The sequence below is a fragment of the Schistocerca gregaria genome, chromosome 11 (genome assembly GCF_023897955.1).
Source record: "Schistocerca gregaria isolate iqSchGreg1 chromosome 11, iqSchGreg1.2, whole genome shotgun sequence".
NCBI lineage: Eukaryota > Metazoa > Arthropoda > Insecta > Orthoptera > Acrididae > Schistocerca > Schistocerca gregaria.
In genome coordinates, this window is record NC_064930.1 from 10,893,019 (window position 1) to 10,911,487 (window position 18,469).

The following is an 18,469-nucleotide window of genomic DNA, read 5'->3' on the forward strand; positions in this document are numbered from 1 at the left end:
AATTTTGGAAATCAGTTGCGCGTCATGGCCGTATAGCAAACAGTATCTGTGATGGCGAACAATTAGCGAGAGGCGTTTTATTAAGAATTACTCTCAGATGTGATTAAGGCGAATGGCGCTGATAAAGCATTTGCCAAAGCGGTACGGCATAAGGTGGGACGAGGCATTCTGAATTACATTTTATAGATGTATTTCTCACAAATCTCTGAGCCTCCCGCGGTCGTCGTCGTCGTCGTCGTCGTCGTCGTCGTCGTCGCCGCTTCTGCAGAATTAGCAAATGGCCATCGTAGCAAATGCGGCGAGGGACACCCTGCCATCGATTCCGATTGCGCAAAGTGTGTGGTCTTGTTTTCCTGTCTATGTTTGGTGGGTCTCGTAAGAGGTTGAATGTAACGAATGGGTGGGAAAGAGTAAGGGGCAGCGGCTGTGTGGAACGAAAACACTATTCCTCAGGGGGTGTGAGCGTTTCGAGATGAATCGTATATAAGTTATACTTCGTCGTCAGTGACCGTGTTGCCTAATGGATAAGGCGTCGGACTTCGGATCCGAAGATTGCAGGTTCGAATCCTGTCACGGTCGTGTTTTTCCAGTTCTGAGAAACAAACATACCGTTTTAATGTAGCAATTGTGCAGTACGAAACCGTCTGAATGTTGCTGTTGACCATTTTGTGCTTGGAGATGGTCTTGAGCTTGAAACACACACAAGAAGACCGTTGTTAACTAGCGAAATGGTCGGCAGAGTGCCCTCACCGCGAGGTTTGACTGGCACTTGCACATCTAAAACAACGTCGGAAAGTAACTCGTCCGGCTTTTGAGTCACGTCAAGTATGTGTGTTAATTTTGACGCCGCTAGCTCTGCAGATTGTCATGCAATTCCTTTACCTCTCAGAAATGATTATGAAATAAAAGTGAAGTACGTGACGAGTGTCGTTAGGAAAACATTAGGCAGCATGGAGAGATTCTGTATGGGACCAACCAACCCAAACGAGTACTGTGTGATCTGCTACCCAGGAGGTACCCAACGAGGCAGCACGGCTAGCTCCGTCGGTAGAGCATGAGACTCTTAATCACAGGGTCGTGGGTTCGAGCCCTTCGCTGGGCGGAACGGAATTTTTCTCCACTGCAGATGTAAATTACCGATTTTCTGATTAACGTGATGTAATGGAAATAGCAACTTTAAAATTTGCCTACGTCTCAATCAGTCGCAAGAAAACTGTATTTGAAGGTGAAGGTGATTTTGTAGACATGTGAAAGTCATGTTCTGAAGTGCAGGTGGTTTTGTTTGGAGAGAACATCGGCTACGTGTCAGATGTGTAGCCAAGCAGTAATGGGTTGCCATAGCTGCTAATATTAGTCAAAAATATGAAGTGTTGTCAGCTGAAGACTGAAGATTCAGACGACCGTACGGACGAAGTACGCAAGAGTTCCGCTAGGCCCCGCCTCTTTAGCTCAGTGGTAGAGCACTGGTCTAGTAAACCAGGAGTCGTGAGTTCCATCCTTACAGGAGGAAGACGAATTTTGGAAATCAGTTGCGCGTCATGGCCGTATAGCAAACAGTATCTGTGATGGCGAACAATTAGCGAGAGGCGTTTTATTAAGAATTACTCTCAGATGTGATTAAGGCGAATGGCGCTGATAAAGCATTTGCCAAAGCGGTACGGCATAAGGTGGGACGAGGCATTCTGAATTACATTTTATAGATGTATTTCTCACAAATCTCTGAGCCTCTCGCGGTCGTCGTCGTCGTCGTCGTCGTCGTCGTCGTCGCCGCCGCCGCTTCTGCAGAATTAGCAAATGGCCATCGTAGCAAATGCGGCGAGGGACACCCTGCCATCGATTCCGATTGCGCAAAGTGTGTGGTCTTGTTTTCCTGTCTATGTTTGGTGGGTCTCGTAAGAGGTTGAATGTAACGAATGGGTGGGAAAGAGTAAGGGGCAGCGGCTGTGTGGAACGAAAACACAATTCCTCAGGGGGTGTGAGCGTTTCGAGATGAATCGTATATAAGTTATACTTGGTCGTTAGTGACCGTGTGGCCTAATGGATAAGGCGTCGGACTTCGGATCCGAAGATTGCAGGTTCGAATCCTGTCACGGTCGTGTTTTTCCAGTTCTGAGAAACAAACATACCGTTTTAATGTAGCAATTGTGCAGTACGAAACCGTCTGAATGTTGCTGTTGACCATTTTGTGCTTGGAGATGGTCTTGAGCTTGAAACACACACAAGAAGACCGGTGTTAACTAGCGAAATGGTCGGCAGAGTGCCCTCACCGCGAGGTTTGACTGGCACTTGCACATCTAAAACAACGTCGGAAAGTAACTCGTTCGGCTTTTGAGTCACGTCAAGTATGTGTGTTAATTTTGACGCCGCTAGCTCTGCAGATTGTCATGCAATTCCTTTACCTCTCAGAAATGATTATGAAATAAAAGTGAAGTACGTGACGAGTGTCGTTAGGAAAACATTAGGCAGCATGGAGAGATTCTGTATGGGACCAACCAACTCAAACGAGTACTGTGTGATCTGCTACCCAGGAGGTACCCAACGAGGCAGCACGGCTAGCTCAGTCGGTAGAGCATGAGACTCTTAATCACAGGGTCGTGGGTTCGAGCCCTTCGCTGGGCGGAACGGAATTTTTCTCCACTGCACATGTAAATTACCGATTTTCTGATTAACGTGATGTAATGGAAATAGCAACATTAAAATTTGCCTACGTCTCAATCAGTCGCAAGAAAACTGTATTTGAAGGTGAAGGTGATTTTGTAGACATGTGAAAGTCATGTTCTGAAGTGCAGGTGGTTTTGTTTGGAGAGAACATCGGCTACGTGTCAGATGTGTAGCCAAGCAGTAATGGGTCGCCATAGCTGCTAATATTAGTCAAAAATATGAAGTGTTGTCAGCTGAAGTCTGAAGATTCAGACGACCGTGCGGCGAAGTACGCAAAAGTTCCGCTAGGCCGCGCCTCTTTAGCTCAGTGGTAGAGCACTGGTCTAGTAAACCAGGAGTCGTGAGTTCCATCCTCACAGGAGGAAGACGAATTTTGGAAATCAGTTGCGCGTCATGGCCGTATAGCAAACAGTATCTGTGATGGCGAACAATTAGCGAGAGGCGTTTTATTAAGAATTACTCTCAGATGTGATTAAGGCGAATGGCGCTGATAAAGCATTTGCCAAAGCGGTACGGCATAAGGTGGGACGAGGCATTCTGAATTACATTTTATAGATGTATTTCTCACAAATCTCTGAGCCTCTCGCGGTCGTCGTCGTCGTCGTCGTCGTCGTCGTCGTCGCCGCCGCCGCTTCTGCAGAATTAGCAAACGGCCATCGTAGCAAATGCGGCGAGGGACACCCTGCCATCGATTCCGATTGCGCAAAGTGTGTGGTCTTGTTTTCCTGTCTATGTTTGGTCGGTCTCGTAAGAGGTTGAATGTAACGAATGGGTGGGAAAGAGTAAGGGGCAGCGGCTGTGTGGAACGAAAACACAATTCCTCAGGGGGTGTGAGCGTTTCGAGATGAATCGTATATAAGTTATACTTGGTCGTCAGTGACCGTGTGGCCTAATGGATAAGGCGTCGGACTTCGGATCCGAAGATTGCAGGTTCGAATCCTGTCACGGTCGTGTTTTTCCAGTTCTGAGAAACAAACATACCGTTTTAATGTAGCAATTGTGCAGTACGAAACCGTCTGAATGTTGCTGTTGACCATTTTGTGCTTGGAGATGGTCTTGAGCTTGAAACACACACAAGAAGACCGGTGTTAACTAGCGAAATGGTCGGCAGAGTGCCCTCACCGCGAGGTTTGACTGGCACTTGCACATCTAAAACAACGTCGGAAAGTAAATCGTTCGGCTTTTGAGTCACGTCAAGTATGTGTGTTAATTTTGACGCCGCTAGCTCTGCAGATTGTCATGCAATTCCTTTACCTCTCAGAAATGATTATGAAATAAAAGTGAAGTATGTGACGAGTGTCGTTAGGAAAACATTAGGCAGCATGGAGACATTCTGTATGGGACCAACCAACTCAAACGAGTACTGTGTGATCTGCTACCCAGGAGGTACCCAACGAGGCAGCACGGCTAGCTCAGTCGGTAGAGCATGAGACTCTTAATCACAGGGTCGTGGGTTCGAGCCCTTCGCTGGGCGGAACGGAATTTTTCTCCACTGCGCATGTAAATTACCGATTTTCTGATTAACGTGATGTAATGGAAATAGCAACTTTAAAATTTGCCTACGTCTCAATCAGTCGCAAGAAAACTGTATTTGAAGGTGAAGGTGATTTTGTAGACATGTGAAAGTCATGTTCTGAAGTGCAGGTGGTTTTGTTTGGAGAGAACATCGGCTACGTGTCAGATGTGTAGCCAAGCAGTAATGGGTCGCCATAGCTGCTAATATTAGTCAAAAATATGAAGTGTTGTCAGCTGAAGTCTGAAGATTCAGACGACCGTGCGGCGAAGTACGCAAAAGTTCCGCTAGGCCGCGCCTCTTTAGCTCAGTGGTAGAGCACTGGTCTAGTAAACCAGGAGTCGTGAGTTCCATCCTCACAGGAGGAAGACGAATTTTGGAAATCAGTTGCGCGTCATGGCCGTATAGCAAACAGTATCTGTGATGGCGAACAATTAGCGAGAGGCGTTTTATTAAGAATTACTCTCAGATGTGATTAAGGCGAATGGCGCTGATAAAGCATTTGCCAAAGCGGTACGGCATAAGGTGGGACGAGGCATTCTGAATCACATCTTATAGATGTATTTCTCACAAATCTCTGAGCCTCTCGCGGTCGTCGTCGTCGTCGTCGTCGTCGTCGTCGTCGTCGCCGCCGCTTCTGCAGAATTAGCAAACGGCCATCGTAGCAAATGCGGCGAGGGACACCCTGCCATCGATTCCGATTGCGCAAAGTGTGTGGTCTTGTTTTCCTGTCTATGTTTGGTCGGTCTCGTAAGAGGTTGAATGTAACGAATGGGTGGGAAAGAGTAAGGGGCAGCGGCTGTGTGGAACGAAAACACAATTCCTCAGGGGGTGTGAGCGTTTCGAGATGAATCGTATATAAGTTATACTTGGTCGTCAGTGACCGTGTGGCCTAATGGATAAGGCGTCGGACTTCGGATCCGAAGATTGCAGGTTCGAATCCTGTCACGGTCGTGTTTTTCCAGTTCTGAGAAACAAACATACCGTTTTAATGTAGCAATTGTGCAGTACGAAACCGTCTGAATGTTGCTGTTGACCATTTTGTGCTTGGAGATGGTCTTGAGCTTGAAACACACACAAGAAGACCGGTGTTAACTAGCGAAATGGTCGGCAGAGTGCCCTCACCGCGAGGTTTGACTGGCACTTGCACATCTAAAACAACGTCGGAAAGTAAATCGTTCGGCTTTTGAGTCACGTCAAGTATGTGTGTTAATTTTGACGCCGCTAGCTCTGCAGATTGTCATGCAATTCCTTTACCTCTCAGAAATGATTATGAAATAAAAGTGAAGTATGTGACGAGTGTCGTTAGGAAAACATTAGGCAGCATGGAGAGATTCTGTATGGGACCAACCAACTCAAACGAGTACTGTGTGATCTGCTACCCAGGAGGTACCCAACGAGGCAGCACGGCTAGCTCAGTCGGTAGAGCATGAGACTCTTAATCACAGGGTCGTGGGTTCGAGCCCTTCGCTGGGCGGAACGGAATTTTTCTCCACTGCGCATGTAAATTACCGATTTTCTGATTAACGTGATGTAATGGAAATAGCAACTTTAAAATTTGCCTACGTCTCAATCAGTCGCAAGAAAACTGTATTTGAAGGTGAAGGTGATTTTGTAGACATGTGAAAGTCATGTTCTGAAGTGCAGGTGGTTTTGTTTGGAGAGAACATCGGCTACGTGTCAGATGTGTAGCCAAGCAGTAATGGGTCGCCATAGCTGCTAATATTAGTCAAAAATATGAAGTGTTGTCAGCTGAAGTCTGAAGATTCAGACGACCGTGCGGCGAAGTACGCAAAAGTTCCGCTAGGCCGCGCCTCTTTAGCTCAGTGGTAGAGCACTGGTCTAGTAAACCAGGAGTCGTGAGTTCCATCCTCACAGGAGGAAGACGAATTTTGGAAATCAGTTGCGCGTCATGGCCGTATAGCAAACAGTATCTGTGATGGCGAACAATTAGCGAGAGGCGTTTTATTAAGAATTACTCTCAGATGTGATTAAGGCGAATGGCGCTGATAAAGCATTTGCCAAAGCGGTACGGCATAAGGTGGGACGAGGCATTCTGAATCACATCTTATAGATGTATTTCTCACAAATCTCTGAGCCTCTCGCGGTCGTCGTCGTCGTCGTCGTCGTCGTCGTCGTCGCCGCCGCTTCTGCAGAATTAGCAAACGGCCATCGTAGCAAATGCGGCGAGGGACACCCTGCCATCGATTCCGATTGCGCAAAGTGTGTGGTCTTGTTTTCCTGTCTATGTTTGGTCGGTCTCGTAAGAGGTTGAATGTAACGAATGGGTGGGAAAGAGTAAGGGGCAGCGGCTGTGTGGAACGAAAACACAATTCCTCAGGGGGTGTGAGCGTTTCGAGATGAATCGTATATAAGTTATACTTGGTCGTCAGTGACCGTGTGGCCTAATGGATAAGGCGTCGGACTTCGGATCCGAAGATTGCAGGTTCGAATCCTGTCACGGTCGTGTTTTTCCAGTTCTGAGAAACAAACATACCGTTTTAATGTAGCAATTGTGCAGTACGAAACCGTCTGAATGTTGCTGTTGACCATTTTGTGCTTGGAGATGGTCTTGAGCTTGAAACACACACAAGAAGACCGGTGTTAACTAGCGAAATGGTCGGCAGAGTGCCCTCACCGCGAGGTTTGACTGGCACTTGCACATCTAAAACAACGTCGGAAAGTAAATCGTTCGGCTTTTGAGTCACGTCAAGTATGTGTGTTAATTTTGACGCCGCTAGCTCTGCAGATTGTCATGCAATTCCTTTACCTCTCAGAAATGATTATGAAATAAAAGTGAAGTATGTGACGAGTGTCGTTAGGAAAACATTAGGCAGCATGGAGAGATTCTGTATGGGACCAACCAACTCAAACGAGTACTGTGTGATCTGCTACCCAGGAGGTACCCAACGAGGCAGCACGGCTAGCTCAGTCGGTAGAGCATGAGACTCTTAATCACAGGGTCGTGGGTTCGAGCCCTTCGCTGGGCGGAACGGAATTTTTCTCCACTGCGCATGTAAATTACCGATTTTCTGATTAACGTGATGTAATGGAAATAGCAACTTTAAAATTTGCCTACGTCTCAATCAGTCGCAAGAAAACTGTATTTGAAGGTGAAGGTGATTTTGTAGACATGTGAAAGTCATGTTCTGAAGTGCAGGTGGTTTTGTTTGGAGAGAACATCGGCTACGTGTCAGATGTGTAGCCAAGCAGTAATGGGTCGCCATAGCTGCTAATATTAGTCAAAAATATGAAGTGTTGTCAGCTGAAGTCTGAAGATTCAGACGACCGTGCGGCGAAGTACGCAAAAGTTCCGCTAGGCCGCGCCTCTTTAGCTCAGTGGTAGAGCACTGGTCTAGTAAACCAGGAGTCGTGAGTTCCATCCTCACAGGAGGAAGACGAATTTTGGAAATCAGTTGCGCGTCATGGCCGTATAGCAAACAGTATCTGTGATGGCGAACAATTAGCGAGAGGCGTTTTATTAAGAATTACTCTCAGATGTGATTAAGGCGAATGGCGCTGATAAAGCATTTGCCAAAGCGGTACGGCATAAGGTGGGACGAGGCATTCTGAATCACATCTTATAGATGTATTTCTCACAAATCTCTGAGCCTCTCGCGGTCGTCGTCGTCGTCGTCGTCGTCGTCGTCGTCGCCGCCGCTTCTGCAGAATTAGCAAACGGCCATCGTAGCAAATGCGGCGAGGGACACCCTGCCATCGATTCCGATTGCGCAAAGTGTGTGGTCTTGTTTTCCTGTCTATGTTTGGTCGGTCTCGTAAGAGGTTGAATGTAACGAATGGGTGGGAAAGAGTAAGGGGCAGCGGCTGTGTGGAACGAAAACACAATTCCTCAGGGGGTGTGAGCGTTTCGAGATGAATCGTATATAAGTTATACTTGGTCGTCAGTGACCGTGTGGCCTAATGGATAAGGCGTCGGACTTCGGATCCGAAGATTGCAGGTTCGAATCCTGTCACGGTCGTGTTTTTCCAGTTCTGAGAAACAAACATACCGTTTTAATGTAGCAATTGTGCAGTACGAAACCGTCTGAATGTTGCTGTTGACCATTTTGTGCTTGGAGATGGTCTTGAGCTTGAAACACACACAAGAAGACCGGTGTTAACTAGCGAAATGGTCGGCAGAGTGCCCTCACCGCGAGGTTTGACTGGCACTTGCACATCTAAAACAACGTCGGAAAGTAAATCGTTCGGCTTTTGAGTCACGTCAAGTATGTGTGTTAATTTTGACGCCGCTAGCTCTGCAGATTGTCATGCAATTCCTTTACCTCTCAGAAATGATTATGAAATAAAAGTGAAGTATGTGACGAGTGTCGTTAGGAAAACATTAGGCAGCATGGAGAGATTCTGTATGGGACCAACCAACTCAAACGAGTACTGTGTGATCTGCTACCCAGGAGGTACCCAACGAGGCAGCACGGCTAGCTCAGTCGGTAGAGCATGAGACTCTTAATCACAGGGTCGTGGGTTCGAGCCCTTCGCTGGGCGGAACGGAATTTTTCTCCACTGCGCATGTAAATTACCGATTTTCTGATTAACGTGATGTAATGGAAATAGCAACTTTAAAATTTGCCTACGTCTCAATCAGTCGCAAGAAAACTGTATTTGAAGGTGAAGGTGATTTTGTAGACATGTGAAAGTCATGTTCTGAAGTGCAGGTGGTTTTGTTTGGAGAGAACATCGGCTACGTGTCAGATGTGTAGCCAAGCAGTAATGGGTCGCCATAGCTGCTAATATTAGTCAAAAATATGAAGTGTTGTCAGCTGAAGTCTGAAGATTCAGACGACCGTGCGGCGAAGTACGCAAAAGTTCCGCTAGGCCGCGCCTCTTTAGCTCAGTGGTAGAGCACTGGTCTAGTAAACCAGGAGTCGTGAGTTCCATCCTCACAGGAGGAAGACGAATTTTGGAAATCAGTTGCGCGTCATGGCCGTATAGCAAACAGTATCTGTGATGGCGAACAATTAGCGAGAGGCGTTTTATTAAGAATTACTCTCAGATGTGATTAAGGCGAATGGCGCTGATAAAGCATTTGCCAAAGCGGTACGGCATAAGGTGGGACGAGGCATTCTGAATCACATCTTATAGATGTATTTCTCACAAATCTCTGAGCCTCTCGCGGTCGTCGTCGTCGTCGTCGTCGTCGTCGTCGTCGCCGCCGCTTCTGCAGAATTAGCAAACGGCCATCGTAGCAAATGCGGCGAGGGACACCCTGCCATCGATTCCGATTGCGCAAAGTGTGTGGTCTTGTTTTCCTGTCTATGTTTGGTCGGTCTCGTAAGAGGTTGAATGTAACGAATGGGTGGGAAAGAGTAAGGGGCAGCGGCTGTGTGGAACGAAAACACAATTCCTCAGGGGGTGTGAGCGTTTCGAGATGAATCGTATATAAGTTATACTTGGTCGTCAGTGACCGTGTGGCCTAATGGATAAGGCGTCGGACTTCGGATCCGAAGATTGCAGGTTCGAATCCTGTCACGGTCGTGTTTTTCCAGTTCTGAGAAACAAACATACCGTTTTAATGTAGCAATTGTGCAGTACGAAACCGTCTGAATGTTGCTGTTGACCATTTTGTGCTTGGAGATGGTCTTGAGCTTGAAACACACACAAGAAGACCGGTGTTAACTAGCGAAATGGTCGGCAGAGTGCCCTCACCGCGAGGTTTGACTGGCACTTGCACATCTAAAACAACGTCGGAAAGTAAATCGTTCGGCTTTTGAGTCACGTCAAGTATGTGTGTTAATTTTGACGCCGCTAGCTCTGCAGATTGTCATGCAATTCCTTTACCTCTCAGAAATGATTATGAAATAAAAGTGAAGTATGTGACGAGTGTCGTTAGGAAAACATTAGGCAGCATGGAGAGATTCTGTATGGGACCAACCAACTCAAACGAGTACTGTGTGATCTGCTACCCAGGAGGTACCCAACGAGGCAGCACGGCTAGCTCAGTCGGTAGAGCATGAGACTCTTAATCACAGGGTCGTGGGTTCGAGCCCTTCGCTGGGCGGAACGGAATTTTTCTCCACTGCGCATGTAAATTACCGATTTTCTGATTAACGTGATGTAATGGAAATAGCAACTTTAAAATTTGCCTACGTCTCAATCAGTCGCAAGAAAACTGTATTTGAAGGTGAAGGTGATTTTGTAGACATGTGAAAGTCATGTTCTGAAGTGCAGGTGGTTTTGTTTGGAGAGAACATCGGCTACGTGTCAGATGTGTAGCCAAGCAGTAATGGGTCGCCATAGCTGCTAATATTAGTCAAAAATATGAAGTGTTGTCAGCTGAAGTCTGAAGATTCAGACGACCGTGCGGCGCAGTACGCAAAAGTTCCGCTAGGCCGCGCCTCTTTAGCTCAGTGGTAGAGCACTGGTCTAGTAAACCAGGAGTCGTGAGTTCCATCCTCACAGGAGGAAGACGAATTTTGGAAATCAGTTGCTCGTCATGGCCGTATAGCAAACAGTATCTGTGATGGCGAACAATTAGCGAGAGGCGTTTTATTAAGAATTACTCTCAGATGTGATTAAGGCGAATGGCGCTGATAAAGCATTTGCCAAAAGCGGTACGGCATAAGGTGGGACGAGGCATTCTGAATCACATTTTATAGATGTATTTCTCACAAATCTCTGAGCCTCTCGCGGTCGTCGTCGTCGTCGTCGTCGTCGTCGTCGCCGCCGCCGCTTCTGCAGAATTAGCAAACGGCCATCGTAGCAAATGCGGCGAGGGACACCCTGCCATCGATTCCGATTGCGCAAAGTGTGTGGTCTTGTTTTCCTGTCTATGTTTGGTCGGTCTCGTAAGAGGTTGAATGTAACGAATGGGTGGGAAAGAGTAAGGGGCAGCGGCTGTGTGGAACGAAAACACAATTCCTCAGGGGGTGTGAGCGTTTCGAGATGAATCGTATATAAGTTATACTTGGTCGTCAGTGACCGTGTGGCCTAATGGATAAGGCGTCGGACTTCGGATCCGAAGATTGCAGGTTCGAATCCTGTCACGGTCGTGTTTTTCCAGTTCTGAGAAACAAACATACCGTTTTAATGTAGCAATTGTGCAGTACGAAACCGTCTGTATGTTGCTGTTGACCATTTTGTGCTTGGAGATGGTCTTGAGCTTGAAACACACACAAGAAGACCGGTGTTAACTAGCGAAATGGTCGGCAGAGTGCCCTCACCGCGAGGTTTGACTGGCACTTGCACATCTAAAACAACGTCGGAAAGTAACTCGTTCGGCTTTTGAGTCACGTCAAGTATGTGTGTTAATTTTGACGCCGCTAGCTCTGCAGATTGTCATGCAATTCCTTTACCTCTCAGAAATGATTATGAAATAAAAGTGAAGTACGTGACGAGTGTCGTTAGGAAAACATTAGGCAGCATGGAGAGATTCTGTATGGGACCAACCAACTCAAACGAGTACTGTGTGATCTGCTACCCAGGAGGTACCCAACGAGGCAGCACGGCTAGCTCAGTCGGTAGAGCATGAGACTCTTAATCACAGGGTCGTGGGTTCGAGCCCTTCGCTGTGCGGAACGGAATTTTTCTCCACTGCACATGTAAATTACCGATTTTCTGATTAACGTGATGTAATGGAAATAGCAACATTAAAATTTGCCTACGTCTCAATCAGTCGCAAGAAAACTGTATTTGAAGGTGAAGGTGATTTTGTAGACATGTGAAAGTCATGTTCTGAAGTGCAGGTGGTTTTGTTTGGAGAGAACATCGGCTACGTGTCAGATGTGTAGCCAAGCAGTAATGGGTCGCCATAGCTGCTAATATTAGTCAAAAATATGAAGTGTTGTCAGCTGAAGTCTGAAGATTCAGACGACCGTGCGGCGAAGTACGCAAAAGTTCCGCTAGGCCGCGCCTCTTTAGCTCAGTGGTAGAGCACTGGTCTAGTAAACCAGGAGTCGTGAGTTCCATCCTCACAGGAGGAAGACGAATTTTGGAAATCAGTTGCGCGTCATGGCCGTATAGCAAACAGTATCTGTGATGGCGAACAATTAGCGAGAGGCGTTTTATTAAGAATTACTCTCAGATGTGATTAAGGCGAATGGCGCTGATAAAGCATTTGCCGAAGCGGTACGGCATAAGGTGGGACGAGGCATTCTGAATTACATTTTATAGATGTATTTCTCACAAATCTCTGAGCCTCTCGCGGTCGTCGTCGTCGTCGTCGTCGTCGTCGCCGCCGCCGCTTCTGCAGAATTAGCAAACGGCCATCGTAGCAAATGCGGCGAGGGACACCCTGCCATCGATTCCGATTGCGCAAAGGGTGTGGTCTTGTTTTCCTGTCTATGTTTGGTCGGTCTCGTAAGAGGTTGAATGTAACGAATGGGTGGGAAAGAGTAAGGGGCAGCGGCTGTGTGGAACGAAAACACAATTCCTCAGGGGGTGTGAGCGTTTCGAGATGAATCGTATATAAGTTATACTTGGTCGTCAGTGACCGTGTGGCCTAATGGATAAGGCGTCGGACTTCGGATCCGAAGATTGCAGGTTCGAATCCTGTCACGGTCGTGTTTTTCCAGTTCTGAGAAACAAACATACCGTTTTAATGTAGCAATTGTGCAGTACGAAACCGTCTGAATGTTGCTGTTGACCATTTTGTGCTTGGAGATGGTCTTGAGCTTGAAACACACACAAGAAGACCGGTGTTAACTAGCGAAATGGTCGGCAGAGTGCCCTCACCGCGAGGTTTGACTGGCACTTGCACATCTAAAACAACGTCGGAAAGTAAATCGTTCGGCTTTTGAGTCACGTCAAGTATGTGTGTTAATTTTGACGCCGCTAGCTCTGCAGATTGTCATGCAATTCCTTTACCTCTCAGAAATGATTATGAAATAAAAGTGAAGTATGTGACGAGTGTCGTTAGGAAAACATTAGGCAGCATGGAGAGATTCTGTATGGGACCAACCAACTCAAACGAGTACTGTGTGATCTGCTACCCAGGAGGTACCCAACGAGGCAGCACGGCTAGCTCAGTCGGTAGAGCATGAGACTCTTAATCACAGGGTCGTGGGTTCGAGCCCTTCGCAGGGCGGAACGGAATTTTTCTCCACTGCACATGTAAATTACCGATTTTCTGATTAACGTGATGTAATGGAAATAGCAACTTTAAAATTTGCCTACGTCTCAATCAGTCGCAAGAAAACTGTATTTGAAGGTGAAGGTGATTTTGTAGACATGTGAAAGTCATGTTCTGAAGTGCAGGTGGTTTTGTTTGGAGAGAACATCGGCTACGTGTCAGATGTGTAGCCAAGCAGTAATGGGTCGCCATAGCTGCTAATATTAGTCAAAAATATGAAGTGTTGTCAGCTGAAGTCTGAAGATTCAGACGACGGTGCGGCGCAGTACGCAAAAGTTCCGCTAGGCCGCGCCTCTTTAGCTCAGTGGTAGAGCACTGGTCTAGTAAACCAGGAGTCGTGAGTTCCATCCTCACAGGAGGAAGACGAATTTTGGAAATCAGTTGCTCGTCATGGCCGTATAGCAAACAGTATCTGTGATGGCGAACAATTAGCGAGAGGCGTTTTATTAAGAATTACTCTCAGATGTGATTAAGGCGAATGGCGTTGATAAAGCATTTGCCAAAAGCGGTACGGCATAAGGTGGGACGAGGCATTCTGAATCACATTTTATAGATGTATTTCTCACAAATCTCTGAGCCTCTCGCGGTCGTCGTCGTCGCCGCCGCCGCTTCTGCAGAATTAGCAAACGGCCATCGTAGCAAATGCGGCGAGGGACACCCTGCCATCGATTCCGATTGCGCAAAGTGTGTGGTCTCGTTTTCCTGTCTATGTTTGGTCGGTCTCGTAAGAGGTTGAATGTAACGAATGGGTGGGAAAGAGTAAGGGGCAGCGGCTGTGTGGAACGAAAACACAATTCCTCAGGGGGTGTGAGCGTTTCGAGATGAATCGTATATAAGTTATACTTGGTCGTCAGTGACCGTGTGGCCTAATGGATAAGGCGTCGGACTTCGGATCCGAAGATTGCAGGTTCGAATCCTGTCACGGTCGTGTTTTTCCAGTTCTGAGAAACAAACATACCGTTTTAATGTAGCAATTGTGCAGTACGAAACCGTCTGAATGTTGCTGTTGACCATTTTGTGCTTGGAGATGGTCTTGAGCTTGAAACACACACAAGAAGACCGGTGTTAACTAGCGAAATGGTCGGCAGAGTGCCCTCACCGCGAGGTTTGACTGGCACTTGCACATCTAAAACAACGTCGGAAAGTAACTCGTTCGGCTTTTGAGTCACGTCAAGTATGTGTGTTAATTTTGACGCCGCTAGCTCTGCAGATTGTCATGCAATTCCTTTACCTCTCAGAAATGATTATGAAATAAAAGTGAAGTATGTGACGAGTGTCGTTAGGAAAACATTAGGCAGCATGGAGAGGTTCTGTATGGGACCAACCAACTCAAACGAGTACTGTGTGATCTGCTACCCAGGAGGTACCCAACGAGGCAGCACGGCTGGCTCAGTCGGTAGAGCATGAGACTCTTAATCACAGGGTCGTGGGTTCGAGCCCTTCGCTGGGCGGAACGGAATTTTTCTCCACTGCACATGTAAATTACCGATTTTCTGATTAACGTGATGTAATGGAAATAGCAACATTAAAATTTGCCTACGTCTCAATCAGTCGCAAGAAAACTGTATTTGAAGGTGAAGGTGATTTTGTAGACATGTGAAAGTCATGTTCTGAAGTGCAGGTGGTTTTGTTTGGAGAGAACATCGGCTACGTGTCAGATGTGTAGCCAAGCAGTAATGGGTCGCCATAGCTGCTAATATTAGTCAAAAATATGAAGTGTTGTCAGCTGAAGTCTGAAGATTCAGACGACCGTGCGGCGAAGTACGCAAAAGTTCCGCTAGGCCGCGCCTCTTTAGCTCAGTGGTAGAGCACTGGTCTAGTAAACCAGGAGTCGTGAGTTCCATCCTCACAGGAGGAAGACGAATTTTGGAAATCAGTTGCGCGTCATGGCCGTATAGCAAACAGTATCTGTGATGGCGAACAATTAGCGAGAGGCGTTTTATTAAGAATTACTCTCAGATGTGATTAAGGCGAATGGCGCTGATAAAGCATTTGCCAAAGCGGTACGGCATAAGGTGGGACGAGGCATTCTGAATTACATTCTATAGATGTATTTCTCACAAATCTCTGAGCCTCCCGCGGTCGTCGTCTTCGTCGACGCCGCCGCTTCTGCAGAATTAGCAAACGGCCATCGTAGCAAATGCGGCGAGGGACACCCTGCCATCGATTCCGATTGCGCAAAGTGTGTGGTCTTGTTTTCCTGTCTATGTTTGGTCGGTCTCGTAAGAGGTTGAATGTAACGAATGGGTGGGAAAGAGTAAGGGGCAGCGGCTGTGTGGAACGAAAACACAATTCCTCAGGGGGTGTGAGCGTTTCGAGATGAATCGTATATAAGTTATACTTGGTCGTCAGTGACCGTGTGGCCTAATGGATAAGGCGTCGGACTTCGGATCCGAAGATTGCAGGTTCGAATCCTGTCACGGTCGTGTTTTTCCAGTTCTGAGAAACAAACATACCGTTTTAATGTAGCAATTGTGCTGTACGAAACCGTCTGAATGTTGCTGTTGACCATTTTGTGCTTGGAGATGGTCTTGAGCTTGAAACACACACAAGAAGACCGGTGTTAACTAGCGAAATGGTCGGCAGAGTGCCCTCACCGCGAGGTTTGACTGGCACTTGCACATCTAAAACAACGTCGGAAAGTAACTCGTTCGGCTTTTGAGTCACGTCAAGTATGTGTGTTAATTTTGACGCCGCTAGCTCTGCAGATTGTCATGCAATTCCTTTACCTCTCAGAAATGATTATGAAATAAAAGTGAAGTATGTGACGAGTGTCGTTAGGAAAACATTAGGCAGCATGGAGAGATTCTGTATGGGACCAACCAACTCAAACGAGTACTGTGTGATCTGCTACCCAGGAGGTACCCAACGAGGCAGCACGGCTGGCTCCGTCGGTAGAGCATGAGACTCTTAATCACAGGGTCGTGGGTTCGAGCCCTTCGCTGGGCGGAACGGAATTTTTCTCCACTGCACATGTAAATTACCGATTTTCTGATTAACGTGATGTAATGGAAATAGCAACTTTAAAATTTGCCTACGTCTCAATCAGTCGCAAGAAAACTGTATTTGAAGGTGAAGGTGATTTTGTAGACATGTGAAAGTCATGTTCTGAAGTGCAGGTGGTTTTGTTTGGAGAGAACATCGGCTACGTGTCAGATGTGTAGCCAAGCAGTAATGGGTCGCCATAGCTGCTAATATTAGTCAAAAATATGAAGTGTTGTCAGCTGAAGTCTGAAGATTCAGACGACCGTGCGGCGCAGTACGCAAAAGTTCCGCTAGGCCGCGCCTCTTTAGCTCAGTGGTAGAGCACTGGTCTAGTAAACCAGGATTCGTGAGTTCCATCCTCACAGGAGGAAGACGAATTTTTAAAATCAGTTGCTCGTCATGGCCGTATAGCAAACAGTATCTGTGATGGCGAACAATTAGCGAGAGGCGTTTTATTAAGAATTACTCTCAGATGTGATTAAGGCGAATGGCGCTGATAAAGCATTTGCCAAAAGCGGTACGGCATAAGGTGGGACGAGGCATTCTGAATCACATTTTATAGATGTATTTCTCACAAATCTCTGAGCCTCTCGCGGTCGTCGTCGTTGTCGTCGTCGTCGTCGTCGCCGCCGCCGCTTCTGCAGAATTAGCAAACGGCCATCGTAGCAAATGCGGCGAGGGACACCCTGCCATCGATTCCGATTGCGCAAAGTGTGTGGTCTTGTTTTCCTGTCTATGTTTGGTCGGTCTCGTAAGAGGTTGAATGTAACGAATGGGTGGGAAAGAGTAAGGGGCAGCGGCTGTGTGGAACGAAAACACAATTCCTCAGGGGGTGTGAGCGTTTCGAGATGATACGTATATAAGTTATACTTGGTCGTCAGTGACCGTGTGGACTAATGGATAAGGCGTCGGACTTCGGATCCGAAGATTGCAGGTTCGAATCCTGTCACGGTCGTGTTTTTCCAGTTCTGAGAAACAAACATACCGTTTTAAGGTAGCAATTGTGCAGTACGAAACCGTCTGAATGTTGCTGTTGACCATTTTGTGCTTGGAGATGGTCTTGAGCTTGAAACACACACAAGAAGACCGGTGTTAACTAGCGAAATGGTCGGCAGAGTGCCCTCACCGCGAGGTTTGACTGGCACTTGCACATCTAAAACAACGTCGGAAAGTAACTCGTTCGGCTTTTGAGTCACGTCAAGTATGTGTGTTAATTTTGACGCCGCTAGCTCTGCAGATTGTCATGCAATTCCTTTACCTCTCAGAAATGATTATGAAATAAAAGTGAAGTACGTGACGAGTGTCGTTAGGAAAACATTAGGCAGCATGGAGAGATTCTGTATGGGACCAACCAACTCAAACGAGTACTGTGTGATCTGCTACCCAGGAGGTACCCAACGAGGCAGCACGGCTAGCTCAGTCGGTAGAGCATGAGACTCTTAATCACAGGGTCGTGGGTTCGAGCCCTTCGCTGGGCGGAACGGAATTTTTCTCCACTGCACATGTAAATTACCGATTTTCTGATTAACGTGATGTAATGGAAATAGCAACATTAAAATTTGCCTACGTCTCAATCAGTCGCAAGAAAACTGTATTTGAAGGTGAAGGTGATTTTGTAGACATGTGAAAGTCATGTTCTGAAGTGCAGGTGGTTTTGTTTGGAGAGAACATCGGCTACGTGTCAGATGTGTAGCCAAGCAGTAATGGGTCGCCATAGCTGCTAATATTAGTCAAAAATATGAAGTGTTGTCAGCTGAAGTCTGAAGATTCAGACGACCGTGCGGCGAAGTACGCAAAAGTTCCGCTAGGCCGCGCCTCTTTAGCTCAGTGGTAGAGCACTGGTCTAGTAAACCAGGAGTCGTGAGTTCCATCCTCACAGGAGGAAGACGAATTTTGGAAATCAGTTGCGCGTCATGGCCGTATAGCAAACAGTATCTGTGATGGCGAACAATTAGCGAGAGGCGTTTTATTAAGAATTACTCTCAGATGTGATTAAGGCGAATGGCGCTGATAAAGCATTTGCCAAAGCGGTACGGCATAAGGTGGGACGAGGCATTCTGAATCACATTTTATAGATGTATTTCTCACAAATCTCTGAGCCTCTCGCGGTCGTCGTCGTCGTCGTCGTCGTCGTCGCCGCCGCCGCTTCTGCAGAATTAGCAAACGGCCATCGTAGCAAATGCGGCGAGGGACACCCTGCCATCGATTCCGATTGCGCAAAGTGT

General features: G+C 47.0%; 31 non-coding genes across 31 annotated transcripts; all 31 read left to right on the forward strand.

The window, feature by feature from the left end:
* Positions 1 to 506: 506 nt before the first annotated feature.
* Trnar-ucg (transfer RNA arginine (anticodon UCG)) lies at positions 507 to 579 on the forward strand. The gene has a single exon. It is a non-coding gene; the product is annotated as a tRNA-Arg (tRNA).
* Positions 580 to 2,023: 1,444 nt separating this feature from the next.
* Trnar-ucg (transfer RNA arginine (anticodon UCG)) lies at positions 2,024 to 2,096 on the forward strand. The gene has a single exon. It is a non-coding gene; the product is annotated as a tRNA-Arg (tRNA).
* A 450-nt stretch (positions 2,097 to 2,546) lies between these two features.
* Positions 2,547 to 2,619, forward strand: Trnak-cuu (transfer RNA lysine (anticodon CUU)). The gene has a single exon. It is a non-coding gene; the product is annotated as a tRNA-Lys (tRNA).
* A 335-nt stretch (positions 2,620 to 2,954) lies between these two features.
* On the forward strand, positions 2,955 to 3,026 carry Trnat-agu (transfer RNA threonine (anticodon AGU)). Its single transcript has one exon. It is a non-coding gene; the product is annotated as a tRNA-Thr (tRNA).
* A 513-nt stretch (positions 3,027 to 3,539) lies between these two features.
* Positions 3,540 to 3,612, forward strand: Trnar-ucg (transfer RNA arginine (anticodon UCG)). Its single transcript has one exon. It is a non-coding gene; the product is annotated as a tRNA-Arg (tRNA).
* Positions 3,613 to 4,062: 450 nt separating this feature from the next.
* On the forward strand, positions 4,063 to 4,135 carry Trnak-cuu (transfer RNA lysine (anticodon CUU)). Its single transcript has one exon. It is a non-coding gene; the product is annotated as a tRNA-Lys (tRNA).
* Positions 4,136 to 4,470: 335 nt separating this feature from the next.
* On the forward strand, positions 4,471 to 4,542 carry Trnat-agu (transfer RNA threonine (anticodon AGU)). Its single transcript has one exon. It is a non-coding gene; the product is annotated as a tRNA-Thr (tRNA).
* Positions 4,543 to 5,055: 513 nt separating this feature from the next.
* Positions 5,056 to 5,128, forward strand: Trnar-ucg (transfer RNA arginine (anticodon UCG)). The gene has a single exon. It is a non-coding gene; the product is annotated as a tRNA-Arg (tRNA).
* Positions 5,129 to 5,578: 450 nt separating this feature from the next.
* On the forward strand, positions 5,579 to 5,651 carry Trnak-cuu (transfer RNA lysine (anticodon CUU)). The gene has a single exon. It is a non-coding gene; the product is annotated as a tRNA-Lys (tRNA).
* A 335-nt stretch (positions 5,652 to 5,986) lies between these two features.
* Positions 5,987 to 6,058, forward strand: Trnat-agu (transfer RNA threonine (anticodon AGU)). Its single transcript has one exon. It is a non-coding gene; the product is annotated as a tRNA-Thr (tRNA).
* A 510-nt stretch (positions 6,059 to 6,568) lies between these two features.
* Positions 6,569 to 6,641, forward strand: Trnar-ucg (transfer RNA arginine (anticodon UCG)). The gene has a single exon. It is a non-coding gene; the product is annotated as a tRNA-Arg (tRNA).
* Positions 6,642 to 7,091: 450 nt separating this feature from the next.
* On the forward strand, positions 7,092 to 7,164 carry Trnak-cuu (transfer RNA lysine (anticodon CUU)). Its single transcript has one exon. It is a non-coding gene; the product is annotated as a tRNA-Lys (tRNA).
* Positions 7,165 to 7,499: 335 nt separating this feature from the next.
* Positions 7,500 to 7,571, forward strand: Trnat-agu (transfer RNA threonine (anticodon AGU)). The gene has a single exon. It is a non-coding gene; the product is annotated as a tRNA-Thr (tRNA).
* Positions 7,572 to 8,081: 510 nt separating this feature from the next.
* Positions 8,082 to 8,154, forward strand: Trnar-ucg (transfer RNA arginine (anticodon UCG)). Its single transcript has one exon. It is a non-coding gene; the product is annotated as a tRNA-Arg (tRNA).
* Positions 8,155 to 8,604: 450 nt separating this feature from the next.
* On the forward strand, positions 8,605 to 8,677 carry Trnak-cuu (transfer RNA lysine (anticodon CUU)). The gene has a single exon. It is a non-coding gene; the product is annotated as a tRNA-Lys (tRNA).
* Positions 8,678 to 9,012: 335 nt separating this feature from the next.
* Trnat-agu (transfer RNA threonine (anticodon AGU)) lies at positions 9,013 to 9,084 on the forward strand. The gene has a single exon. It is a non-coding gene; the product is annotated as a tRNA-Thr (tRNA).
* Positions 9,085 to 9,594: 510 nt separating this feature from the next.
* On the forward strand, positions 9,595 to 9,667 carry Trnar-ucg (transfer RNA arginine (anticodon UCG)). Its single transcript has one exon. It is a non-coding gene; the product is annotated as a tRNA-Arg (tRNA).
* A 450-nt stretch (positions 9,668 to 10,117) lies between these two features.
* Trnak-cuu (transfer RNA lysine (anticodon CUU)) lies at positions 10,118 to 10,190 on the forward strand. Its single transcript has one exon. It is a non-coding gene; the product is annotated as a tRNA-Lys (tRNA).
* Positions 10,191 to 10,525: 335 nt separating this feature from the next.
* Trnat-agu (transfer RNA threonine (anticodon AGU)) lies at positions 10,526 to 10,597 on the forward strand. The gene has a single exon. It is a non-coding gene; the product is annotated as a tRNA-Thr (tRNA).
* Positions 10,598 to 11,108: 511 nt separating this feature from the next.
* Trnar-ucg (transfer RNA arginine (anticodon UCG)) lies at positions 11,109 to 11,181 on the forward strand. Its single transcript has one exon. It is a non-coding gene; the product is annotated as a tRNA-Arg (tRNA).
* A 450-nt stretch (positions 11,182 to 11,631) lies between these two features.
* Trnak-cuu (transfer RNA lysine (anticodon CUU)) lies at positions 11,632 to 11,704 on the forward strand. Its single transcript has one exon. It is a non-coding gene; the product is annotated as a tRNA-Lys (tRNA).
* A 335-nt stretch (positions 11,705 to 12,039) lies between these two features.
* Positions 12,040 to 12,111, forward strand: Trnat-agu (transfer RNA threonine (anticodon AGU)). Its single transcript has one exon. It is a non-coding gene; the product is annotated as a tRNA-Thr (tRNA).
* A 507-nt stretch (positions 12,112 to 12,618) lies between these two features.
* Trnar-ucg (transfer RNA arginine (anticodon UCG)) lies at positions 12,619 to 12,691 on the forward strand. The gene has a single exon. It is a non-coding gene; the product is annotated as a tRNA-Arg (tRNA).
* Positions 12,692 to 13,549: 858 nt separating this feature from the next.
* Trnat-agu (transfer RNA threonine (anticodon AGU)) lies at positions 13,550 to 13,621 on the forward strand. The gene has a single exon. It is a non-coding gene; the product is annotated as a tRNA-Thr (tRNA).
* A 493-nt stretch (positions 13,622 to 14,114) lies between these two features.
* Trnar-ucg (transfer RNA arginine (anticodon UCG)) lies at positions 14,115 to 14,187 on the forward strand. Its single transcript has one exon. It is a non-coding gene; the product is annotated as a tRNA-Arg (tRNA).
* Positions 14,188 to 14,637: 450 nt separating this feature from the next.
* Trnak-cuu (transfer RNA lysine (anticodon CUU)) lies at positions 14,638 to 14,710 on the forward strand. Its single transcript has one exon. It is a non-coding gene; the product is annotated as a tRNA-Lys (tRNA).
* Positions 14,711 to 15,045: 335 nt separating this feature from the next.
* Trnat-agu (transfer RNA threonine (anticodon AGU)) lies at positions 15,046 to 15,117 on the forward strand. The gene has a single exon. It is a non-coding gene; the product is annotated as a tRNA-Thr (tRNA).
* A 495-nt stretch (positions 15,118 to 15,612) lies between these two features.
* Positions 15,613 to 15,685, forward strand: Trnar-ucg (transfer RNA arginine (anticodon UCG)). Its single transcript has one exon. It is a non-coding gene; the product is annotated as a tRNA-Arg (tRNA).
* A 1,441-nt stretch (positions 15,686 to 17,126) lies between these two features.
* On the forward strand, positions 17,127 to 17,199 carry Trnar-ucg (transfer RNA arginine (anticodon UCG)). Its single transcript has one exon. It is a non-coding gene; the product is annotated as a tRNA-Arg (tRNA).
* Positions 17,200 to 17,649: 450 nt separating this feature from the next.
* Positions 17,650 to 17,722, forward strand: Trnak-cuu (transfer RNA lysine (anticodon CUU)). The gene has a single exon. It is a non-coding gene; the product is annotated as a tRNA-Lys (tRNA).
* Positions 17,723 to 18,057: 335 nt separating this feature from the next.
* Trnat-agu (transfer RNA threonine (anticodon AGU)) lies at positions 18,058 to 18,129 on the forward strand. The gene has a single exon. It is a non-coding gene; the product is annotated as a tRNA-Thr (tRNA).
* The last annotated feature ends 340 nt before the right edge of the window (positions 18,130 to 18,469 follow it).